The sequence below is a fragment of the Heterocephalus glaber genome, unplaced genomic scaffold (genome assembly GCF_053883595.1).
Source record: "Heterocephalus glaber isolate CG9 unplaced genomic scaffold, H.glaber_assembly_v1.0 deba00001461, whole genome shotgun sequence".
NCBI classification, from domain to species: Eukaryota; Metazoa; Chordata; class Mammalia; order Rodentia; family Bathyergidae; genus Heterocephalus; species Heterocephalus glaber.
Window position 1 is genome coordinate 11,524,397 of NW_028258308.1, and position 17,140 is coordinate 11,541,536.

The following is a 17,140-nucleotide window of genomic DNA, read 5'->3' on the forward strand; positions in this document are numbered from 1 at the left end:
TTTCTAAATATTGGTATATTCTGAAGCACTTGGGGTTAGGACCTCAAGATATGACATGGGGGGGCATAATTCATCAAATAACAGTGATTAATTTGTTGAAGTTTTTTTTTATTCCACTGTCAGATATTTTTGGAAAGTTGATCGTACTGGATTTTTATTTGTTTGGAGTTTGTTTGTTGGTTTGTTTGTTTTTTGAGACTGAGTCTCACTTTGTAGTTCAGATTGGCCTTGAACTCACTATGTAGCTCAGGCTGGTCTCAAATTCATGGCAATCCTCCTGCCTCAGCTTCCTGAGTGCTGATATGACAGGCATATGCCACCATGCTTAGCTCATACTGGATTTTAAAAATCATTTTTGTTGCACTATAATTTATGGAAAGAGATGTGTCCATTGAAAATGTATAATGGAATGAATTTTGACAAATGTACACACATAACCATGACCTCAATAATGGTACTGAAAATATCCATTACCATAGGGAATCCCTCAAGCTACTTTGTAGTGAATTTCCCCAATGCTCTGCCCAAGGGATCTCTGAACTGATTTTAGCCATCATGCGTTAGAGTTGTCAGTTCTGGAACTTCCTGTGAAGGAATCACGCAAGACCATCTAGCTTACAAATATTGTATTGTTGTAAAAAAAAATCCCGTCTGATAATCTGTGCTTTAAAATCCATATAATCTATGTTTTTATATTTATTTAATATACTGATATGTTTACCTTTATTTTTTATGATTTACTTTATTTACATTCACTAATATTTTTCCCTGTCATTTTTTTCTTTTCTACTTGATATAAGAACACACAAAATTTTACTTAATCCTTTATTTCTTTTACTTATTTAGAATTAATATTCTTATTTTTATTTAGCGAATAATCACAAAATTTTCAAACCTTGCTATGGTTTGGATATGGGCTAATTATGTACCCCAAGGGCACACATATTGAAATTTAATCCCTATTAAGAAGGTGAGTTTTTAAGAAGCTGGAAAACTAATCTAACTATTGTATTTAGAGATGGAACTTTTGGAGTGTGATTAGAATTAACTAAGGTCATCAGGATGAGGCACCCTAGAACACACACACACATACACACACACACACACACACACACACACTTTCCATGCCTTCCTTCCCACCATGTGGCACTCTGCACTGGCTCAGGACTCTATTGGCCAAATAGGCCATTACCAGATGTGATCCCTCAATCTTTGACCAGAACCATGATCCGAAATAAGCCTCCTTCTTTATAATTCACCCAGTCTGTGATATTGGGTTAATTGCTACAGAAAAGAGACCAAGACATATGTTTTCTTGCCTTAACATGTAGCATTAATGCCTGCTGTATCAGAAAACAGAACTTTAACTGCGTTACTCTCACAATTTTTCTTTTATCTAACAATCAATTAACATATTTGAATTCTACTTTTTCTGTGGTTATAAAACTATTGTCAATTTTTATTTATATTGCTACTGTTAAATAGTTAATGTTTCTGGCTTTCTCTCTGTTGTCTTTGTCATTTCTTTTTGTATTTCAGACATTCCATATGAGGTTCCAATGACTTGTCTTATAGCAGAAATGAATTATTTTTTAGAATATTCAGCAAGAGATACTTTTAGTAAAAAAATACTTTTAGTAAATTCCAGTCTGAAAATGGAGCCCTTGTCTGAAAATGGAGCCCCTTCTGTTTACCTGGGTATGGCCAGCTAATTGATCTTTTCTTTCTCAATACATTGATTATATCTTTTTCATTGTCTTTGTGGTTTGTTTTGGCTGTTTGATCTGGCATTAATCTAAATAGCACTTCTTTGAAAATAATCTGCTTTACCTTTTACTACCTTCAAGTTCTTCTTCTATTGAATATTTATCTATTGACCTCTGAATTTATTTTATTTTACTTCTTATGAGGTGTTTTGTACTACTGAATCTGAGGAGTCATATTTCTACTATGTGAGTAAAATTCTCCAAGTCTCCTTTTCAGTATTATGTCTGCCTCATCCCCTTCTCTTTCAATTTTAAAACCTTATTTAACCATACATTATTTTTTTATTTTAACATATGTGTGTATATATATATGTGTGTATATATACACATATATGTGTATATATATATGTGTATATATATATGGATATATTCCACTTTCATATATTCTGTCTACTTTTATTTTTTGCTTAATTATGAATAATATTCTTAGATTAATATTCAAATTAACCATTTTTCTTGTGAGCTCCAATTATTTACCCCATTCAATAATGTTTTGACTATTACTATATTTTTTAATATTCAGAGTTCTCTTTTATTTAAAGTACCTGTATTTTTATAGTCTCTTGATCTTGGATATTTATGTTTTTGATAAATAACTTTGAACTCTATCTATATCTGATAGTTCTACTGTCTTTAGCTCTTAAATATTTTTTACTGTTAACTTGTGAGTCAGCTGATTCACACATGTTGAACTCCAGTTTTTCACATACACATTTATGTTTGGTTGAATTCTGTAGAGTTAGTGGGAGAAAATCTTTGGTGAGATTTTATTTAAAGAAAACCTTTGCGGGTTGTGAAGAGGGCATGTTCCTGAACAGAGATTTTTTTGCTGGGTGTGCTTTTCAGCTGCTGCTGGTACCTGAGCAACTGAGACAGAACTTACGTTTGACTTCTTGGAGTATGAATCCCAGTATATATTTGAAATTGAAGCCTCAGGCCCACTGTACTTATGAATTTCCAAGAGATTTTTACTTTTTATGACCAGATCCTAGGCTAAAACAGAAAAAACCTGTATGTAGTCTTCCACTATAAGTGGGAATACTTTTTTCTATTTCACTCTTATTGTGTTCTCATCCAAAGTATGTGTGTGATTGTTAGTACTAATTCCTCGGACCACTTTGCCTGTCCTTACATGTGTGCATGAGTTTACTGAAGCCTCTCAGTTGATGAAATCAGAATTCATCAGCTTGTCACATCTTCAGTTCATGGGTGTAGTCATATGTTCGTCTCTGAAGATTTTCTCTACACTTTTCTAGACAGTTCTTTCTTTCTTTCTTTTTTTTTGGAACCGGGGATTGAATTTGGGACCTTACGCTTGCAAGGCAGGCAGCAGAACCACTGAGCTAAATCCCTAGCCTGGCAGTTCTTTCTTTACTATCAGATGTCACACACACACACACACACACACACACAAACACACACCCACACAGTGTTGAGAAGGCTTTTAGGTTTAACTATGGCTTCTTTGCTGAATGGGTAATGTAAATAAGAAAGTGAGGCTTATTTGCTTGTTTGAAGGATTCCAGCTCCCCTTCTAGAAAGAGTATATGAGATTTTACCACTTTGGAGCATACATCTCCTGGATTAGCACTTTATTGCAAAAAAATCAATCCTGATTTTAGAGAATCTTTTCTGTTCCCTAAAAGAACATCACATGTGAAATGGCATCACATCCCAAATCCATACATAAAGCAACAACTGTTGCCATATTCTTTTAAAAAGCCTTGGATTCTCTGGATAGTTTGTAAATGCTCTGGTTAAATAAAGTCACTGTGTTAACTTGTAAAAAGGACCATATATAGCAAATGAGACATACCAAAAACCCAGCTAATATTTGAGTAAGAGAAAGGGGGGTGAACAGTAATACAACCATCTTACTCTAAATTTCCTCCTTGGGTCTGCATTTCTTTCGCCTTACATGGCTTGTTCTGATGCATAACCCCTGAATCAGATTTTTAAAAGTTATTTCCCTCTCTAATATTACTGGATAAAGTTGTGGGTTTTACAAGTCACACTCACTCTGAACCAAATCAAAATGTCCATTATTTGGTGAGTTTTAAAGTTATCAGATGCAGCATCTTCCTGCCTACATAGAGTCTTTTTATTAAGTTACATTATCCAGTTTTCCATATTATTTTTCCATTTAAGAAGTCTAATAATTTTATTTAATGGGGCCCTTCCTTTTATAACAAAATATTTAGACTTTTGTAGAAGGCTTTTTCCCATACGTATGGTAAGGATTATTTGTAAATGCATGGCTTAGTTGATGCAGGAGGGAGTTATGTAACCAGTTGGCCTTCTGGGTTATGGCAATCTGAAAATATTTGTATTATGGAGGAATATGAAAAAGATGAACTTTATTTCTCCTCTGTATATTAATGGAAGCAGGTGTTTTTCATTCAACCTTGTAGCTGTTGATTTCATATGCAAATATCTATAAATTAAGGGGTAAAATGAATTAGATATCAAAGTACGAACTTTTTACCAAGATAAACTGAGAAAAACTATTTATTCATCTTAGATATATTTATGTATCAGATAGATGGTGAGGCATAAAATGTACAAATATGAATAAACCAACTTTTTCTCTGAAGAAACCTCATGGTTTCATAAGAGAACTTATGAACACACACATTGTGTCTATGTATCTCTCTGTTTCTCTACACACATGTACATATTAATCCAAAATAATCAGAGAAAGACTCACAGATGATTAAGTCTAATGGAATGTATTTATTAGGCAGGGAAGGAAGAAAAGCATTCTAAGTAGAGGGAATATACTATAATAAGTATGTGTTGTTACAGAGGAAATCAAAGTGATATTCTGAGAAAGTAAGGTAGCTTGGAATTTCTGAAGTTCAGGGTAAAAAAAGAAAAAAATAGTGACAGTTTAAAATGGGACAAGCAATAGATTTAACCCTAGAGAAAGAAGAACAGGTCAAACCCAAAGCTAGTATAAAAAAGGAAATCATTTAGTTCAGAGTGAAAATGAATGCAATTATATTTCACTCTGTTCTTATAAAGAATCAATGAATTGAAGAGCTGGTACCTCAAAGATATAAACAAAATGGACAAACTCATAGCCAATTTACCAAAAGAAAGTAAAGATCCATATCAATGAAATTAGAATAACAGATATCTTGGAAATCCAGAAGATCATTAGTAACTACTGTGAAAACTTGACTCCAACAAATCAGAAAATCTAAAAGAAAAAAAAAAGGAAAGATTCTTAGATCCATGTGAATTACCAAAATGGAACCAAGAAGATATAAAAATCTCAATTCAATAACAGGCAATGAAAAAGAAACCATTATTGAGGCAATAATAAAGAAACCACCAACTAAGAAAAGCCCAGGACCCAATGTATTTACCGATGAATTCTATAAGAACTTCAGGGAAGATATAGTGCAAATACTTGTCAAACTCTTTAAAAAAAAATCAAAAGGGAAGGAGTATTTCCCAAATAATTCCTGGAAGCTAGTGCACCCTTGTTCCAAAACCAGACAAAGAAAACTATAAGCCAGTCTCTGTAGCGAACATGTATGCAAGAATACTCAACAAGAAACTGGCAAATAGAAGGAAATAGTCTTCAAAAAGACCATACATCATACACCAAGTAGCCTTCCTCCAAGGGATGTAAAGATGTTTCAACATACACAAGTCAATAAATGCAATATGTCTCATAAAAGCAAGAAAAAAATCACATAATCATCTTGATAGATGTAGAAAAAGCCTTTGATGAAGTCCAACATCCACTCATGATAAAAAATACTCTGAAGAAAATAGGTATAAAAGGAAATTATCTCAATCTGATAAAAGTATAACAGTATAACAAACCTACTCCCAATATCATATTAAATCTTGGGTTTTGGTACCGGGGTTTGAACTCAGGACCTTGCACTTGCGAGGCAGGTGTGTTGCCACTGAGGTAAATCCCCTGCCCCATATTAAATCTTAATTGAATCCTTTGCCTCTAAAATCAGGAACAAGACAGGATGTTGACTGCCCTCCTCCTCAGAATATAAAACAGTACAAAACAGACACAAAACAGAGCAATCAGGAAAGAGAAAGAAATAAAAGGGATATATATATAAGAAAGGAAGAAGTCAGACTATCACTATTTGCAGATGGCATGATCCCATACATAGAAAAACCAAAAAACTTCCACCAAAAAATTCATAGAATTGAAAACCAAATTCAGCAATGTAGCAGGGTACAAAATCAATGCACAAAAAATAAATAGCACTTCTGCACACCAACAATGAATTGACTGAGAAGGAAATTAGGAAAATAATAGAGTAATTCATAGTACATCAAGAAAAATGAAATACTTAGTAATTAACCTAACCAAAGAAATGAAATACCTCTGTAATGAAAATTGCAGTACTTTGAAAAAGATAAATAAATAGAACATCAGAAAATGAGAATTTCTTCTGTTATTAAATAGGCAGAACCAATACTGTCAAAATGACCATGTTAAAAAAACTCATATATCTATTTAAGGGAATCCCAATCAAAATACTAACAGTATCCCTCACAGAACTTGGCAAAACTAACCTAAAATTTGTATGGAACCAGAAGAGACTCAGAATAGCAAAAGCTATCCTGGATGATAAAAATAAACCAGAAGCCATCACAATCTTGGATTTCAAGTTTATTACAAAGCTCAGCCTGGTCTACAAAGTGAGTTCAAGGCCAGCCTAAACTACATAGTGAGCCATGTCTTAGAAAAAGTGGACAACTGAAGTGAATAGACATTTCTCAAAAAAACTACAAATGACCAGTAAATACATGAACAAAAATGTTCAGCATCTCTGAAAATTAGAATAATGCAAATTAAAACAACATTAAGAATCAATCTTATTCCAAAAAGAGTGACTATCATCAATAAGTTAAACTAACAATTTCTGACAAGGTTGTGGGGAGAAAGGTATGCTTCTATATTGTTGATGAGAATGTAAACTGATACAAGCACTAGGGAAATCAGTATGGAGATTTTCAAAATACTAAAACTAAAAATTCCATCCCACCCAGGTATTCCTCTTTTAGGTATCTTCCTGAAAGTGTTAAAGACATCATATTACTAAGATACTTACATATCCATGTTTATATCCATGTTTAAATCTTGGAAGTGGCCTATATGTCCATCATCATAGGAATGGATAAAGAAAATGTGGTATTATTAAACAATGGAGTGCTGCTTTGGCATAAAGAAAGATAGATTAGAGTAATTTGTAGGAAAATGGATGCACCTTAAGACCATAATGTTAAGTGAAATAAATCAAACACACAAACTTAAATTTCACATGGCTTCCTTATTTAAGAAACCTAAAATATCCATGAAGTAAAGAGCAAAATAAAGAGCAAAATAAAAGATAATAGAAAATAGGTAGATAGATTTTTTTGAAAAGAGAAGGGGAGATAGATATAGAGGAAGAAAATATAGAAATATAGAGGGAGAAAATATAGAGGAAGAAAAATATAGAGGAGGAAAAAAGAGAGGATAGGGAAGAGGATTAAAAAGAATTAAGGTCTGTTAAGTACATGTATCTACTCATTACATAAAAGTAAATATTATGTATTGGAAACATGTACTAATACAAAATAATTATCAAAAAGTAGAGATACAATTTAAGATGGGATACATCATGATATCCAAATCTACCCCATCTCAATATTGAGCTGGTCTCTACTAGCTATTGAGCTTCCTTGGTCTTCTATGTAATGAATTGACATTCTGTTCTATCTACCTCCTATCTTCTAACTTCCTGACCAAAACACAGTTATCAGCAGTCAAAATGTTGTCCTGTCTACCATCCCATCCTTTTGTGACTACAGACTGAAGCCACCTTATTACAAGGTTGTGTTTTTGGTTGGTGAATGGGGTGAATGCAGTGGTTAACCTTGTACTTGAAGTAACATATCAGTGAGTTTCTTTTCAAAAATTATCTTCCCCAGAAAGTATCTGATTTTATATATAAAACTATATATACTACCTATTATCTGGCATTACTATTCCCTATCCCTTTATGACAAGAGTGTGGAAAGTTATGTGATTGAAATAATTGAGTTCAATCAGGTTTGTATCATTCAATTCCAATTAGATTGTCATGCTGCTCTATAAATCTCTTCACTTCTCTTTAGCTTTTGAATTCTTAATAGTAGTTGTCCAAAACTATTTTGGAGACAAGATCTGAAGTCAGACAGGATCTGACTTCACTCTCATTACATGACTTTCTCTTCTATTTTAATATTACCAAGACTATACATGACTTTCTCTTCTATTTTAATATTACACCAAGACTATCATCTAATGTTAACTGTTTCTGCTGTGCTTAAAATGTCCTCATATTTTGTACATTTTCTAGTTTTCTCTCTCAGAGGAAAAATCACTCATTCATACTTCTTAGATTATTGTCGGTGTAGTGACAGTATAGCAAGTCATCTCTCTATTAGATGGCTATTATGGTTCCTCCAAATCTACCCGAAACTGTGAGGAGAATGAATCATCAAAGGTGATCTTAGGTTCCTGGTCTTTTTGTTATGTTCTCACATCTAGTTTCTGCTTTCCTAATTGTTTCATATGCTTCCTATTCTGACAAAACTGTCCATGTTAATATAATATTATTTGAATTCTTACAATTATCAAATGGTTAGCAATTGATTTCTAAAATATAACATTTTCATGTTTGAGATCATTAAGCACAAAGACTGGTAAGAGTAGTATTTGGGGATATGTTATATTTTCAGCAATTTTTGAAGCATATTATTTGCTAAACTCTTTGTTTTTTACTCTAGATATTCTGGATGACAAAGGTATTCATTTATTCCCTGTCTTTAGAGAGCCAAGTGTTTGGAAAGCCATTCCAAAGATAATTAAAACTGTATTTATACGTACATTCACATTTTTTTTTTGCAAAGAAGTTCCTAAACATAAGACATATTTTTGATGGGAGCTGAGAACTCTCACAATGTTGAAAACCTTTAATTTATTTTTTATTAACTTTAAGACAGTTTTGAATAAAATAAGCATACATATATACAATAAAATTTAGTGAGAAGTTTTAATAGTAGTTATTATTTTCTTAGAGAGACTGTACATACTGATTGATATATGTTGTATGATAATGTCTCTAAACATTATAACTTCCCACATCTAGAAGCAGTTATTTGCTATTAATGAATCCTCACCAATCTGAAATTCTCAAAACCTTCATGAGTTATTGTTCTTTTCAAATTGAATTGTTATTTACTCAAGTTCTTTTAATAGGGCAAGAAACGAATCTTGCAAGCTAGCATTTAATGTTAAAAAATTCCCCAAAGTGGTTTACAATCTTAATATTGTTAATTTTAAAAAAATCATGTGGAGATTATAACTTTAGGTTTTCAAGACTATATTTAAAAATATGTATTTGAGCTCTAAAACAATATTCACTTTTAAAGTGGAGTGCAAATTTGAACTAAACATCTGACATGCCTAACTCATGAATTTTAATATAAATAATTCCATAATATTGCCCAAGGTATGAGATACAATGGTAAAATTGCAGAATAGCCGACATTGTTAATTTTAACAAAATTAACTTCGTGCTTTGGTGAGTGTTTTATGTTTATTTTTATATTTGCCCCAAGGTATTTCTAGTTGAAACAAATCGCCTCATTTGTAGTAAAAAAGGATGGACTCTAGGCATCACCTGCTAGTCCTATTGGTGGAGTTTGGTAGTGTGATTAAAAAAAAACATTAGATGCTCCCTTGGGCATGTTTTGAATTTCTGTTTTTCATTTTTACAATACGCGTAACATAAGCATGTTGGTTATAAAAAACACCTCTGAACTTATCTTAATTTTACTATGTAGAAATTATTTTTACATCAGATATCTCAAACACTTATTTGACCAAAGATGGTATTTTTGAAGTTTAAATCATTCTTGTGCATATAAATTAAAATTATTCACAAGAAGCACTTATGTAACACCAAGGCCTCCTTTGCCTTGCTGGATTAATTGCCCCTAAGTGCAATTTTATCCTAGTTAAAATAAATTCAGGCCAGTTTCTCCATAGTAATAACTTGGGGAGGGTATAGAAATTTACATTCCTCAAAAAAATAATTAATCATTTCTAGCGTTGTTTCTGTAAAGGATGTTAAAGTCCAATGGCTATTATGTGTTGTATTTAACCAATTAAAAGGTCCATTTTCATTACTACATGAAGCTGTAACAGTATTACCACTCCAGTGGTCAAGCAAAAGGCTAAGTAATTGAGCAGTCATCTACCATTACTTCATCCAAATGTCATATTACTTTTTTTCCAGTAAAGAGTGTCAATATAAGAAAGGAAGAAAAAGAGAAAGGGAGGGAGGCAGAGGAGAAGGGAAAAAAGAGGGAGAGAAACAAGAGCCCATCCAAGTGGATGTGATAGTTCCTGAACTTACATTTTGTTCCACCATAACTAGATAACTACCTGTTTATCTACTTGAGTGTGATTCATTTCTGCATTTTTCAGAGTACTATGGATCAAGATGAAGTCTTGATCGTTTTATAAACCTTCATGGAAACAGGTTCATTATACAATATATATTTTTGTATTAGGAGAAATAATTTTCTAACTTTTCATTTGTTTTGATTTCAATTTATTACAAGAAACCATTGCCTGGAAATAGAGCCATTGTGTTTCTCTGCTGTAAATCACTGTGCCTAACAGCCTTAATATGTTAAATTTATTTGACTTATTGGTAGAGCCCACCAAACAAGCTCTATATAAGAAAGCATAATTCTTAGTAGACAGAAGATCCATTCATTATTTCTACCATAATTACAGTAAAAATATTATTGATAAATCAAACCAAAATAATTACTTTTTGAAAAGGAAAGAATATTTGTAGCTTCCTAATGTCATGGAAATGCTGTGTGTAAAATCTGCCTGCTCACTTTCAAATTCACTGGGGCAGCCCAAAAATATCAAATGCAACTTTCCACATCATTTCCTCCATGAAACTTCATTTCTACGATCAACAGTGGTGAAATTACAGGCCTTCAAACAGAACATATGGAACAAAAATCATTTCATCAGAATGAGGATGTAACATCCACTCCTTGCCCCCACTTCAACAAAAAAAGCTAAGTTTTTATAGCTTTGAAGACTATCCACAGGAGGTAAATTTTCCCTCATAGCAACACCCTACCAAAAGTGTGTGCTAAGAAAGCATGTAAATTACCAGATAGCTGCACATGATTCATAATTCTCAAACTTTTTTCCAGTTCTCAGAATATGTACAACATTATTTGAGAAAATAACTGTTGAGAATACAGTTGCTAAAGCCAGAAGTTGAAAATAGAGAAGGTAATGTTGAACATCTTGTTCAAATAACTTAAACTCATTGAAACCTCATTAATATATTGTAGGGTGTTCTATTTGAAGGTAATATGATGGTCTAATGTCATTGTTAGCTGTGGGCCTGAGGTACATGGGAGGACCGAGATGCAAAGAGCTTTACTGCATTGTACATGTGAAGAATCTTTTGTCTGGGGGAAATGGTTGTTTTGGCTTATTCTCATTCTTGAAAATGCCCAAGGCTTTTGTTAAATGCGAATGACCTCATTTCTGACTACTATGTGCCAGATCAGTCTGTCTGCTGTTGTTATTTCCCAAAAGTGAACAGTTACTCCACATTGTTTCAAATTGTGTTTCAGAATTCTTAAAGATTTTCTTCAGACTGCTGTGCTTATAGCCATTGTAGGGCACTCTTGGAGCAAAACATTTTCACAAGCTTACAAAATGTAATAGGAAAAATACAAAACTCACTTAATTTGCTACACACACAAACTGGGAACATTTGCTTAAAAATGCCCCTAAAGAATGTTGCTGAATATTTACATCAAGAAAAATCTCTTTAATTACAAAATAGCAAAACCATTTCAACATGAAAATAACACCCTAGGTTAGCAGCGATTTGAATAATCTGCTAAAGAGATCTAACATTCTTACCAAAATAGATAAAAATACCACCACGACAAAAATGCCAGTCTACATTATAAAATAAAATAGAGACAATTCTTATGGGCTTAGATTCTGGAAATTATATATGATGCACTTTAGGAGAAACAATGTAAAAGCAGAATACAGACTTTTAGTTTACAAATTATAGAAAGAAGAAGTGTAATTGAGTGGGCCTTCGTATTTCATATATGTAGGAATACTTTTGAACTAATCAAATTACTTAGCTTCTAATTTAAAAAACAGACAAAATTATCTCTAAGATGTTTTATGATATTTTATTACTGTGATTTCAAGTTCTTTGAGAGATAAGCAGAAAATTAATATATGAAAATAATATATTATGGTATTTAGTACTTTAAATAATATATCCATGACTTGATGATTTTTTCTTTAATAATTATGTTAAAATATTATATGCATCATCTTTGAGATAAGTTCAGAGATGGTTTTAAAATCTACACACGTTACATAGCCATGATATGAAATTAAAATTATGCTGTTCACCCCCATCCACTTAGTTACTAAAAGCACATCTCTTTCTCTAACAGGAAAGCTCACTAATATGAGCTTACTTTATATCCCTCATTGCAAAATCTTACTATAGTGGACCCTATGCCTGTTACTATGTTCCTGAATAAAGGCTTTCATTAACAAATGTATTTGAATTTTTTTCAGCATTAACTGAGAAAGCCAGTGTCAGAAAGAGAACCATGTATACATATACTACTGGGAAGCCATTTAGATGAATAGCTAAATCATTTGCTGATATTAATGAGAAATTACATTTTTCATTGTGCACAGGAAGAAATCACTATGTTAGATATTAGATATACCCCAAAGTCAAGAAGATAGAATAATTACTTATAATACTGGCCTAATGTAGTATTCTAACAAGTACTTTTCTCTAACTTCAATCTTAATCAAATTGCTTTGTAAATTCAAGTTTTCACATATTGAAACAATGAATATATAGCTTTTATAATTATAGAGATACTACAAGACACTATTATGTTGTTCTTCAAATGTATAAATTGACTGACATATAAGCTTAATAGTCAACTTGATTGGTTTGGGAGTCACCTACAAGATTCATAAACACACTTCTGGGTGTGTTAGGTAGGTCATGGAGTCATGAACTGGTGGTCTTTTATCTGGTCCCTGGAACCTTTATATTTTCTCTGTTCTGCTTCCTTTGTATTATGAACGAAGCACCTTTGCGCCACAAAACCTTTGATCATGAGGTTCTTGACTTGGAGCCAGCCAAACATGGACTGAATTTTCTGAAGCCATGATGCAAATTAAACTTTTCCTCTAAGTTATGGCTGTTGGGTTTGTATCCCAACTAAGGAAAGCTCACTTATATAGAAAACTGGTACCAGAGAAGTGGGGTTCATAGCTGGGCCTGTACTTGACATATGATTCACTAGCTTTGGGAAATTGTTTGGGGGAGGAGTTTGGAAAAGTTTGGAGAATTACACTGGAGAAAGCCTAAAAAGGCAGTCAGTAGTCTGATGGGCAATTCTGGTCAGAGCTCACAATACCAGAATGTTGATAGGAATGCACACAGTGAAGGCCAGGCCTAGTAGGTTTCCATCAGAAATAAAGACTTCAGTGGAGGCGTGAACAGTGGCAAATGGACTAGAGGTCATTTATGTTATACTCTGGCCAAAAAAATTGTCTAGATTTTGCCCATGTTTTAAGACTTTCCAGGAGATTTAGATTAAGGATAATATACTAATTGATTTAATGAAGGAAATTTAAAGGCAGCTCAACATTCAGGCAGCAGTATAAGTACTGCTGGGTGATTTTAGCAAGACTTATACTAAGAATTGGGTGCAAAATGAAGAGCAGAAAAATTTGGAAAATCTTAAATTTTGACCTGAAAGGAACCATATGTTAAGTTAGTGTCAAAGGAAGGGTAGTTTCTAAAGATATCAGTACCATTACAGAGAAACCAATATTTTGTACAGAAATAAGAAGAAAAATGTCTTGGGAGCATCTCAGCAATCAGCAAGACCCCACCCATCACAGGATCAAGGATGCACAAATGTCATACTTTTATTTGAGAAGAGTCCTTGGGACCCTTGCTTGAGAGGGCCTTCTGGGAAGTTTGTTCCCCAAGACTTGTTTCACTGTGCTCAGCCATTCACACACTTAGAAGTTGCTGCAGCTATAGTCCAGGGGGCCTGAATACCACTTAAACTGGTGGCAGACCTTGGTGTTTTTCATGTGATGATGGTTGTCCAGGCATACAGAATGCAAACATTATAGAGTCATGGAGGCTGCAATAAGTGGAGACCTCAAGAAATCAGGAATGTAGAAAGTCTGTTGAGGAGAGCTCCAGCTAAGTGAATGAAGGCAGGCCAAGGGAGGGGCCATGTGGGATGCAAACAGCAAGGTCATAGGGGTGTAACTACCCAAGCCCTCTGGAACTTATGTCTAACTGTTGCTGCATATCCCAGATGCTGAACCTAAAGCTACAGGACTTAATGTTTGTCCTGTTTGATTTTGGTTTTGCTTTGGGTCTGGTTGTTTTCTATCTTCCTAATCTTCCTTTTTGGCATATTTACTATCTACCATTGTACCTTGAGGTTATGCAATTTGTTTTCATTTTTATAGTGGTTCATAGCTGAGCTTGTCTTGAGTCTCATAAGAAACTTAAACTTGGACTTTTTGAGAAATGCAGACTATTGAGACCCTGGGTAACAGATGTTTGCATTTTCAGTTGTATTCAAAATAGTTGTGTCATGTTACGTGGAATTATTAACTCATTATTTAACTTCTTTCTTTGGATGCTAATGAAATTTAAGGAGATGTGTTTAGGTGTCAAGTTGACAAGGGGTAGGATATGATGGTTAAGTTTAATTGTCAAATTGATTGGCTTGGGAGTCACCTAGGGAATTAGTAAAGTGCACCTCTGAATATGTTTGGGTGGGTCATGGAGGCATATATTTGGCATCTCTATCTGGTTTCAGGAACCTTTCTTCTGTGACACTTTTCTCCTCTTCTTCTTCTCAACTGCCGTGAACTAAGCAACTTTTCTCTTCTAGGTAACTTCCATCATGTTCTTGATGCCTTGGCACCAGTTAAGCATGGACTGAATCTTCTGAAACAGAGTCAAGTTAAGCCTTTCCTTCTGAAGTTGTGGATCCTGAGTATTATATACGAGCAATGGTCATGCTAAGTGATAGATTTACCACATTTCAATACTGAACTCTCAGGAATGCTATTTGGTTCTTTATACATAAAAACTTTCATACAGTTATACACATTTTATATTTACATTAGATAGTAATCAATTCATGAGAATGCTTAAAACCTTTTATTGCATTGCAGTTAAAAGACTGATTGCTGTAAACTGCAAGTGTCAACTTAAGTCATTTCTTTGACCTCTCTGAGTCTCAGTTACTCATACATAAAGAAAAACAATAGGGTCTCTTTTTTAGAGTTGTGGTGAAGACTAAATATAAACTTCTGAAAATGGTGGGTGACATTGTTAATGCAGCATCTAATCGCAAGGTAATATCTTAGGAAAATTACATATTTATTCAAATGTGTATTTGAATAAATATTGGAAAAATTGCAATACAATGTTCAGTGTAAATTATTTCATATGCTTTATATCAGTTTACTGAATCATTAGAAAAAAAATTTAACTCTTCTTTTAAATTCCTTTTTTTCTCCTCTGGTTTGTAGTTTCTTCAATTAATAGGGTGGCTTCTTATATTGGTAAGAGATTGTCCTACAATTAGATATGTACTTGTTTAGCCATTAGATGTTTGTTAAATATTAAATATTAAAATCAGATATTTGTTTTCAATTAAATTTGTTTAATGTGTCAGATGTCTAAAATGTTGTTATTTAGTACATGTACTAAGGGTGAGAATAAGATTTGTTTTTCAAAGTTTATGAATTTATATTTGTGATATGGAGACTCTGGGATGTAAATTAGGGTAATATCCCATGTAGATGGTAAGTGAAGAAGCCATTCTACAGAAAAAAGAATAGGAAAGCTGATGGTTGGGAACACAGATAATATAGTACTATCTTATGAGAGAGAGAAAGCTGCCTAAGGGATCTCATTTCCTTAAAGCTCAATTATGTTGCATATAATACAATCATATATATGTATAGAGACATATATATATCTAAAGCCATATATGACAGGCTGGGACCTCATTTCTTGTGGCAACTAGCATATTTGCTCTCTTGAAAAATGACTGCTTGTTGATGAAACACAGATGGAAGAGAAGCATATGGTCTGTAATTGTTATGGAGGAAACAATATAGGCCAACACATAATAGTAAGGAAAAAGCAGATTGACTTTGGGGAAATAAAGTAGAGAGCATGGTATGTCCAAAAAAGTGACTACACAGGGTGCATGAATAAACATGGTTTCCCCACCAAGGAGTTTGAATTATATTCTGTGATTATAACCCTGAAGTATTTTATCTAGGGGAGTATCTGTTCCAGGGAATTAAGACAGGCAACTGAAGATTTTTATTTATCTATTCACTAGGTTAGATTGAAGGTGAAATATAATCTGGAAAATCTGTAGCTATTCTATTTATTAACAGAAATTCTTCTGAAGGAATGATAGAGTAGCATATTTGTACATCAATGCTCACATATATTATGCTTTTTTCCTGTTATAGGATTGCGAAGAAGGGATTGGACCAATGTCTTTATTTTGAATTTATTTTCATTTCAGAGATTTAGAAATATACAGAAGAAGTAGTCTAGTATAGTAATTGTAGAATAATCCTGGGCTAATTATTAGAAACTGGACTCAGCGTAGTAGTACAATTCATTTCTGGCTTTATTCTGAGAGAAAAAAAAATCCTGCTATTAAACAAATGGACTTGAGAATTACAGGTGGGTGATTAGAAATAAAGTAACATTATTTGTTGGAAAAAGCCAAACTTAAAAAGAAATATCTTCATTTAGAAATGAGTAGAGACATGTGAAATGAGTATATGAATAGAGTAGAGGTTTTGGTTTGGTTGTGTTTGTTTTGTAGTATGAGGTTTTATCAACAACATTTGTGAGGCCACTTGAAGACAGGCTTTGTGACAGAAAAGGTTTATCTCAGTCCATATGTGAACAGAGACTGAAATCAAGGGTAGATTTCAGATTTCAGCTGTTAACTGGGAAGAGCAGAATTTATTATATCCATGTGTGGGTGGGGAGAGAGAGAGAGAGGGAGAGAGAGAGAGAGAGGGAGAGAGAGAGAGGGAGAGAGGGAGAGGGAGAGAGGGAGAGGGAATTAGGGTTATATAGGTATTGAAGGGCCTAAGGAATCTGGGGTAAAATGTTTATGACTGAGGGTCCAAGGATGGTCAGCACAGGTGTTCAGACAATCACTGAACTTCTCAG

General features: G+C 33.4%; 1 long non-coding RNA gene across 1 annotated transcript in view; it reads left to right on the top strand.

Annotated features, from left to right (window-relative positions):
* LOC110350789 (uncharacterized) overlaps window positions 1-15,525 on the top strand; it is a 166,274-nt gene extending 150,749 nt beyond the window's left edge. Inside the window, exon 5 of the long non-coding RNA XR_015453434.1 lies at window positions 14,814-15,525. This is a non-coding gene — a long non-coding RNA (uncharacterized LOC110350789). The remainder of the gene's footprint in view (window positions 1-14,813) is intronic.
* The last annotated feature ends 1,615 nt before the right edge of the window (window positions 15,526-17,140 follow it).